Consider the following 10,166-nt stretch of genomic DNA (forward strand, 5'->3'; position numbering starts at 1 on the left):
GTAAAGTAATTATTGATAAGTATGTCGTAATTACCATTTTGTCAATTGATTTTTGGTCATCTTTGTAGTTCTTCTCTGTTCCATTTTTTCCTCTTGATCTCTTCTCTAGTGGTTTGATAGTTTTCTTTAGTGTTTTCTTTGGGTTTCTTTCTCTATATTTTAGGGGTTTTGTTTGTGGTTAGTATGAGGTTTATGTACATCATGTTATATCTGTAAGAGTCTGTTTTAAGTTGATAGGCATTTAATGTGAATATATTCTAAAAGGACTACATTTTTACTTTTCCCTCCATGCTTTATGTTTTATGTCATATTTTAGAAGTTTTTGCTTTCTGTATCACCTAATACGTTGGTTTTGTTTTGTTTCTTAGTTTTCACTTTTGTCTTTTGACCTCATATTAGCTTTTAAAATGGTTGATTTGCTGTGTTTTGCACGTACCTTCATGTGAGTTTTTTTCCTATCATTTTTTTTCTCTTTTCCGGTTATGAGCTTTGCTTTTCTGCTTAAAGAAGACCTTCTGACATTTCTTGTAAAGCTGTTTTACTTATCCGGAAAAGTCTTTTCTTCTATTCTGAATGATAACCTTGCTAAGTGAAGTATTCTAGGTGTAGTTTCCATTCTTTCAACACTTTAAATATGTGCTGCCATGCCCTTTTATCCTGTTAGGTTGCTGCCAAGATATCCGCTGATAGCCTGGTATGTAACTAGTTGTTTTCCTCCTTTTGCCTTCAAGATTTTACCTTTCTTTTTAACTTTTGCCATTTTAATTACAATATTCTTGGTGTAAGTCTCTTTGGGTTTTGTTTGGTACTTTTTGTGATTCCTGGATGTGGATGCTTTTTCCTAAACTAGGAAAATTTTCAGTCATCATTTCTTCAAATAAACTTTCTGCCCCTTCCTTCCTTCCTTCCTTCCTTCCTTCCTTCCTTCCTTCCTTCCTTCCTTCCTTCCCTTCTTTCTCTCTCCCCCCTCCTCTCTCCCCCTCTGGAATTTCTGTAATGTGCATATGTGTATGTATGACCATTTATTTGAATTCTTTTTCAGGCAAATTCCTTACCTCTGTTTCATTAGTTTTTTCCCCCTGGAGACTTTTCTTGTTCTTTCACTTGAGATATTTTCTTCTGTCTTCTTATTTTGTTGACTTTCTGTGTTTGTTTATATGAAATATGAAAAAGTTAGCTCTCCAAGTCTTGAAAAAGTGGCCTTGTATAAAAGCAGCTTCTGTGTAAAGTGTGTGTGCTGGGTGGTTTGGGCCTGTTCATCGCAGCCATCCACAGGGCAGGGGATGTGTGTTTGTGAAGCACATGGGTTACTGCAGTGCCCATGGGTGGGCCAGTTCAGAGGATGTGTGCATGAGGCTTTCCTAGCAGGCAGGCTATGTTATGTAATCGTCAATTCATTTACTAAGATGTGCATCCCTTTAAGTGTCTTGTTTGCTGCTCTCTTTGTCTCTTCCTGTCCCTCCCTTTCATATAGCTCCTGACTCTGTATTCTGGAAGGGGTTAGAGAGAAATTATCCCCTTGTCAAAATTCTGCACAGCTAGGGAACCTGGGTGTTCACTCACAAGCTCTCTATTTCATGGAATTATGAAGTTTGTCTTTTCCCTAAGCTTTGCTGCTTGGGTAAGGGGTGACACAGGTAAAGATAACTGTTTTTCTTATCCACTCCAGTGCATATAAACTTGTATTTGTTTTTGTTCCAATATAATTTGGAACTTCTCTCAATGCCTGGTCATCCACAAAGACTTTCTCATCCATGTGTGATGGTCTAATTCAGTGTTCTCCAGGGGGTCCCTGATTGTGGCTAAAAGGAGCTGGAGCCAGTTCATAGACCACTGCAGCCTCCACAGCTGGAAATGCAGTTGTCTGCCTTTTTTGAGATGCATGAGTGGGTGAGATGCATCCTAGGTCCCTTTGCTTAAGGTGGTAGACTCTACAGCTCCCTTAAAGGCACTTTTGTCCCTAGATGTTTGTGGAATTTTTTTCTTTTCACAGTGGAACATACATGAGGAATGTCTTATGTCTCATTTCATTTACATTAAGACTAATTATTGATAGGTAAGAATTTACTATTATCATTTTTAAAAATTGTTTTATGAATTTTGTAGTTTCTATCATGTGGCTTTATTTCTGTTTTTTTTTTTTAGTGGTATATTTTGATTCCTTTCTCTTACCTTTTTTATCTACTACAAGTTTTTTAGTTGTCATTACCATGTGAGTTAAATAAAATACCTTAAAAGCATAAGCCTATTTTAAGGTGATAAATTCAACTGTATATAAAAACTCAACAATTTAAATTCTCCTCTGGCCACATTTTGTGTTATTAATGTCACAATGTGCGTATTTTATATATGGCATATCCAGTAACGCATTATTGTAGCTGTCTTTATAATACATTTTTATTTTACCTTTATACCAGAGTTAAAATTGAAATGGGGGAAAGAAGGGGAAGGGTCGTCAAAGAACATGTATAAGGGACCCATAGACAAAGCCAAAGGGATAGGATTGAGGGTGAGAGTTGGGAGTGGGTGGGTGGGAGAAAGTGGTGGACGGGGAGGAGAGAACTGTACTTGAACAACAATAAAAAATAAAAATTAAAATTAAAAAATTGATTTATGTACCACCATTACAGTATTTGAGTATTCTGAATTTGACTACAGTCATGCACCACTTAAAAATGGGGATACTTTCTGAAAAATGTGTTGGGCACCATTGTGTGAACATTATAGATTGTATTGAACTTACACAAACGTAGATAGTATAGCCTCCTGCACACATAGGTTATATTGTATAGCCTATTGTTCCTAGTATACACATCTGTATAGCATATTAATGTATAAAAACAATATAAGATTAAATTAAGTATAAGAGCAAATGATGCAATTAAGTGATATGGTAAACACAGGACATATGAGGCTCTGCTGGCATAATAGAGTATACTACTTAACAGCAAACTTTTTTAATAAGTGAAAATAGTACATTCTACAATAGTAATGAAAGTATAGTATAGTAGATATATAAACCAGGAACATAAAATTATCAAGTATTATGTACTGTACATAATTTTACATGCTATACTTTTATATGACTGTGAAGGCAGTAGGTTTGTTTACACCAGCATCATCACAACCACATTATTATGTTACACTACAATATCATTACAGATACTAATTTGTAATAGTAATTTTTCAGTTCCATTATAATCTTACAGTACCAGTGTTATATATGCAGTTTGTAGTTGATCAGAAAGTCATTATGTGGCACATGACTGTATATTCTTACTTTTATTTTTAGTTTTATACTTTCATTTGTTGATATGTTATCATCTTATTTTCATTTTTTCATTTCAACTTAAATAACTTCCTTTAGCATTTCTTGTAAAACAAATTTAGTTGTAAAGAACTCTCATGTTTTTTCTTTGTCTGGGAAAGTATTTCTCCATTTCTGGAGGACAGCTTTGGCTGGTATTCTTGGTTGTTGGGGTATTTTTATTTCAGCACTTTGAATATATTAATCTACTCTCTCCTGGCCTGCAAGGAGAGAGTGGGATAATAATCACCTTACAGTGGCTCCCTTGAATATGAGGCATTTTTTTCTGTTTCTGCTTTTAAGGTTGGAACTTTGGGGGTAATATGAGCTTTATGAAATTGGATGTCCACATCTTTTTCCAGATTTGGAGAGTACTCAGTCATTATGTCTTTAAATAAACATTCTCCCTCATTCTTCTTCTCTTCTCCTTCTATGACTCAAATAATAATTAGATTATTTCTTTTAATAGTATTCCATAGTTCATAGGCTTTCATCATTCAGTTTCATTCTTTTCTCTCACTGGATAATTTCAAATATCTTATACTTAAGTTCAAGAATTTGTTTTGTTGAGTCTGATGCTGAAATTCTCTGTTGAATTCTTTTTCAGTTATTGTATTCTTTAACTCTAGGGCCCCTATTGTTTGAAAGTTTTCTGCTTTGTTGTTGAAATTCTCAGTTTGTTTGTACATTATTTTCCTAATTTTGTTCAGTTTTCTATGTTCTCTTGTAGTTCATTGAATTTCTTTAAGAGGATTTTTCTGAATTCTTTGTCAGAGAGTTCTTAGATCTTTATTTCTTTTCTGATTTCATATTTCCTTGATTATCTGTGGTTCATGTAGCCTTACATTGGTGTCCACAGTGGTTGACCTGGAGTCTGTGTCCCTGGAGAAAGGACGTGGGTGAGAGGTGTGGGCCTGATGCCAGAGTTCATGGTGATGAGCTTGTGAGAGTCAGCTGGGAACTGTGGTCCACAAGAGCCAGCCTGTAGGCCAGGTTTTTGATATTTGGCTTGGCACAGAGCCTGAGCCTGTGGGAGATGGCCTGGAGCCTAGATCTGCTGGGATAAGCCTGATTCTAGGTCTGCCCTGAAGCCACAAGGTCAAACAGGAAACTAGGGCCACAGAGTGCCAGTTTGAAAGCTTGGTCTGCAGGGACCAGCATGGTGCTGGGACTGGATCCACATTTGGTATGGAGGCTGGGTCTTCCAGGGCCTATCAATTATGGCACGCTGGGAGTCCGGGCCCAGAAGAGCCACTGAGGAGGCTGATTCTTTGAGGCCACCTTGCCTCTGGGGCAGGGTTTTAGGCTGAATTATTGGGAGTCCAGCCTGGCACTGGGGAGGTCAGGGGCCTAGTCCATGGGAGTTTATCAGGTGCAGGGCCAAGCCTGGTGTCTGGTTTCACAGGAGCTGGCCCAGGGGCTGGATCCACAGCGACCAACCAGGTTCTGGTGTAGGGCAAGAGACTTGTTCTTTTGGAGCCTGTCTTGTATCTGTTACTACTGTGGCCAGTTTGACACTGGGGTAGGTTTGATCCCTGGGTCCTTGGGAGCCTGCCTGGAGTCTGGGGCTCTGGGAGTTGGTCTGGCACTAGTTTGGGTCTGGTGCTGAGGTCCATAATGAAGTCGGGTATTCACTTAACTCTCTTCCTCCCACTAAGAATGTGTTGCTCTCTGTGCTGCACTGCCAGAAGTTAGGGGAGGAGTGACAGGGGTAATGTGAAACTCTTTACTCCCTTTATAAGTGCATCTTTTCTTTTTTCTATACTCCACCCAGGTTCTTTAATCCCTCCACTGCAATTGTTAGCTCTTGAGAAGGTATTTTTGTCATGGATAGTTGTTCAAATTGACGTTTCTGTTGGGGAGAACCACTGGAAACACCACCATCTTGCTGATGTCACTACAATCTCAGGCTATTAATATCTAACCTCTGTTGATTGGGAACGTAGATTATTGACTTTCATCTGTATACATTTTATGTGGTTTTCTTTGTTTCAATGTCTATTACCTTTGCAAATAAAATATTTTTATATAAAACACTTAATTTTTTACGGTGAAAGACATACACAAATTAGACCTATACTTAGAAGACAATTGATGAATGGTGTGATAAGACTTAAAAGACCTATAATGGATAAATTATTAGTTTCTAGAATATATAAAACATTCATATATAATAATACAAAAACAATATATTGATAGAAAGATGATCAAAACACAGAGTTCTTATAAGACATAATATAAATGGCCAATAATTATAATAAATTGACTTCGTTATTAATCATGGAAATATAATTCAGTATGAGATGCAATTTTAGTGAATTATATTTGCAACAATTGAAAGTCCATAATCTTCAATTTTAGGAAGGCTGTAATGAATTATTCACTGTCTATGACATTGTAAAGTTTTATATTATTTTAGCGGTATCAAAACTCTAAAGCATACACTCTTTTATTTTTTATTTTTTTCTTTTTTTTATTGTGCAATGACAGTTGTCCTCATTTTCCTTGATTACTCTCCCCAACCCCACCCACCCACACCTCCCACATTCAATCCACCCCCAGCATTGTCTTTGTCCATGGGTCCTTTATACATGTTCTTTGATGACCCTTCCCCTTCTTTGCCCCGTTATCCCTCTTCCAACTCCCCTGTAGTTGTTGTCAGTTTGTTGTTTATTTCCATGTCTCCTGTTTTATTTTGCTCGCTTGTTTTGTTGCTTAGGTCCACTTATTGGTGAGATCATATGGTATTTATCTTTCATCTCCTGGCTTATTTCACTTAGCATAATTCTCTCAGTTCTATCCATACTGTCACAAAGGGTAGGAGTTCCTTTTTTCTTTCTGTTGTGTAGTATTCAACTCTATAAGTGTACTACAGTTTTTTGATCCATTAATTCACTGATGTGCACCTTGGCTGTTTTCGGGACTTGGCTATAGAAAATTGTACTGCTATGGACCTTGGGGTGCATAGGATCTTTTAAATTGGTGTTTTCAGGATTCTTACAGCATAATCTTGGCAGTGGAATTGCCAGATCAAAAGGTAGTCCCATTTTTAGCTTTTTGAGGAAATTCCAAACTGTTCTCCACAGTGACAGCACCAGTCTGCATTCCCACCAGCAGTGTACTAGGTTCCCTTTTCTCCACAACCTCACCAGCACTTGTTGTTTATTGATTTGTTAATGATGGCCACTCTGACTGGTGTAAAGTAGTATCTCATTGTGGTTTTAATTTGCATCTCTCTGATGGCTAGTGATGCTGAGCATCCTTTCATTTGTCTCTGGGCCCTCTATATGTCCTCCCTGGAGTAGTATCTGTTCAGGTCCTTTGCCCATTTTTTAATCAGATTGTTTATCTCCCTGGTGTGGAGTTGTGTGAGTTCTTTATATGTTTTGGAGATCAAACCTTTGTCTGATCTCCATATCAATATATTGGCAAATATATTTTCCCAAAAGGTTGGTTCCCTTTTCATTTTGCTGATGTTTTCTTTAGTGGTGCAGAAGCTTTTTAATTTTATGAAGTCCCATATTTTTATTCTTTCCTTTATGTCCCTTGCTCTAGGGGAAATTTCGTGAAAATATTGCTGTGTGAAATATCTAAAATTTTCCTGCCTATGTTCTCCTGTAGGACTTCTATGGTGTCACAATATATATTTAAGTCTTCTATCCAACTTGAGTTTATTTTTGTATATGGTGTAAGTTGGTAGCCGAGTTTAATTTTTTTTGCATGTAGCTTTCCATATCTCCCAGCACAATTTGTTGAAGAGGGAATTTTTAGTCTATTTTATGCTTCTGCCCCCTTTGTCAAATATTAATTGACCATAGAGACATGGGTTTATTTCTGGACTCTCTATTCTGTTCCATTGATCTATGTGTCTGTTCTTATGCCACTAACAGACTGTTTTGATGACAGTGGCCTTGTAATATAGCTTCATATCAGGTATTAGGTTCATTCCTTCTTTGTTCTTCTTTCTCAAAATTGCTGAGGTTATTTGGGGTTGTTTATGTTTCCATATAAATTTTTGAAATATTTGTTCTATATCTGTGAAATATGCCATTGGTATTTTAATAGGGATTGTGTTGAATCTATAAATTTCTTTGGGTAGTATGGACATTTTGATGATGTTAATTCTTCCCATCCATGAACACAGTATGTGCTTCCATTTATTTGTGTCTTCCTTAATTTCTTTCTTGTGTTGTGTAGTTTTCTGAGTACAGGTCTTTTACCTCCTTGGTTAGGTTTATTCCTAGGTACTTCATTTTTCTTGTTGCTATAGCAAATAGGACGTTTTTTTTCCTGATTTCTGTTTCTGACATTTCATTGTTGGTGTACAAAAATGCCTTTGATTTTTTAATATTGACTTTGTATATGGCTCTTTTACCAAAATCACTCATTAGGTCGAGTAGTTTTTTTGGTGGAGTCTATAAGGTTTTCTATGTATACCATCGTGTCATCTGCAAACAGTCACAGTTTTACTTCCTCCTTTCCAGTTGGTATGCCTTTTTATTTTTCTTGTCTGATTGTTGTGGCTAGAACTTGCAATACTGTGTTGAATAGTAGTGGTGAAAACAGTCACCCTTGTCTTGTTTCTGATCTTAGTGGGAAAGCCTTTAGTTGTTCCCTGTTGAGTATGATGTTTGCTGTAGGTTACTCATATATGGCCTTTATTATGTTGAGGTAAGCTCCCCCTATTCCCACTTTGCTGAGTGTTTTTTATCATAAATGGATGCTGTACCTTATCAAATGCTTTTTCCTCATCTATTGATATGATGATGTGATTTTTATTTTTCCTTTTATGTGATATGTTTATTGATTTGTGAATATTGTACCATCCTTACATCCCTGGAATGAATCCCACTTGATCATGGTGAATGATCTTTTTAATGTATTGCTGGATGCGGTTTGCCATATTCTATTGAGGATTTTAGAGTCTATGTTCATCAGCGATATTGGCCTGTAGTTTTCTTTCTTAGTTGTGTCTTTATCTGGTTTTGGGATTAGAATGATGCTGGCCTCATAAAAAGAGCTTGAGAGTCTTCCTTCCTCTTTAAAATTTTGGAATAGTCTGAGGAGGATAGGGGTTAGCTCTTCCTTAAATGTTTTGTAAAGTTCTCCTGTGAAACCATCTGTCCAGGACTTTTGTGTGCTGGGATTTTTCTGATTACTACTTCAATTTCACTAGCTGTAATCAGTCTGTTCAGGCTTTCTGCTTCTCCTCAATTCAGTTTTGGAAGATTATATTTCTCTAGAAATTTGTAAAGTGTGTACCCTTTGATGCATATTTGATTTATGGAACCTATGGACATACTCCCATATATGAACACAAATGCTTCTTTGTATGCAATAAAAACATTGCAAGATTACTGAATACTTTTAAACAAAGGAATAACTAAATAAACTATCACTTAGAATGGCCCTTGGTATATGTTGTTATATAAGTGTTTTCTGTTGTTTTGTCATTATTATTTTCTGTACCTTGCATTTTAAAGCAGATTGCAAACTTTCTGAAATCGGAGCATTGTTTATGTTTCTTTTTATCTTTAATGGCAAGAATAATGTTTTGTTTGTAATGAATGTTCAGTAAAGTAATTATTAAATTAACCAACTATTAATTGGACACCTGCTATGATACAAAGGCATTCTTCAGGTTTGAGAACATAAAGATGAATAAAACAGAACTTTCGAGAAAATGTATTCTGTTATACAATGTAATGTCATGAGGCAGTTAAAACATTAGGATAGATCTATTTTAAAATAGAAAAATTTAAAACATTGTTAAGTGGTTTAAAACATTGCAGAATAGTGTATATGGTATGATATAATTTATATTCAAAAACCTTTTGTCTAAAACTATATTAAGTACTTTCTCTGTATAGATATAAATAAATAGGAAAAGGTCTAAAAAGAACTGATACTTGAGTTTTCTTCTTGATATAGGATGACTGAAGAAAGACAGAATTGGTGGCAAGAGTAATTTTGTCTCTGTTGTTTGGATTATATGCAGTTAAGTTATACCCATGTATTGTTTGTATATATAAGTAAATATAGATGTTGTAAATAATATGATAATGTGTTCAGGGCTAATGGGAGCAGAATGAGACTAGCGACCAATTATGGAAGCCTAAAAATATCAACACACAGAGGTAGACATACCAACACTTTTCTCAGTGAACAATGTCTAGGATGATGGAAATATCTGGTCTACATGACAGATATAACTTCATGGTGTGGGCAGCTACATCAGTATAAATCATGAAGTCAGTTATCAGCATACTATGACTCTGATTATGTTTAAGAAGAAATGCTCTAGTAATTTTGCTTCCATTGTAATCTGCTTAGAAGAAAAAGTGGGATGTTATCCTCATAACAGATATATCTGATATGTATGATAATTGCATTTCTCAATATATGATAAATAAATTATCCTTCTCATTTTATATCTTTCAGTATTATGATATAATCAGTGTAGTACCATTTCCTGATTTGGATGAATTCTGGGACATGACCAAGATCAGGCTATATGTAGACCTCTAAGATTGAAGACCATGGCCTGGATCGTGGTGAACTCACCAAAGCAAACAATGCCTGTGAGATGGCCCTGCAGCAGCCTATCAGTGTTCTCTTTTGGTGACACCCAGACCTTACTATATAACTTTGAATTTCTATAAATCCATTATGGTCACAATAAATTTGTCTCTCATTGCTGTGTTAGTTTTGTATAACTACTATCAAGTAAATTGTGAATTTTCAGTAAATGTTTCATAATAACTATAAATATAAAATATTACTAAAATTGGTGTCAAAACATGATCTTCCTACAAATGGCCATATACTCATACTTTGTAGTATGAAAATATCAGGAAAG

At 35.8% G+C, this 10,166-nt stretch overlaps 1 protein-coding gene across 1 annotated transcript in view; it reads left to right on the forward strand.

The window, feature by feature from the left end:
- Positions 1–9,951, forward strand: part of NBDY (negative regulator of P-body association) — a 56,077-nt gene extending 46,126 nt beyond the window's left edge. The window contains exon 3 of the transcript XR_008528507.1: positions 9,749–9,951. The gene's annotated coding sequence lies outside the window, so the exon portion shown is untranslated. The remainder of the gene's footprint in view (positions 1–9,748) is intronic.
- Positions 9,952–10,166: the final 215 nt, after the last annotated feature.

The sequence above is a fragment of the Pteronotus mesoamericanus genome, unplaced genomic scaffold (assembly GCF_021234165.1).
Source record: "Pteronotus mesoamericanus isolate MK-2021 breed Mesoamerican mustached bat unplaced genomic scaffold, CSHL_Meso_final contig_166, whole genome shotgun sequence".
NCBI classification, from domain to species: Eukaryota; Metazoa; Chordata; class Mammalia; order Chiroptera; family Mormoopidae; genus Pteronotus; species Pteronotus mesoamericanus.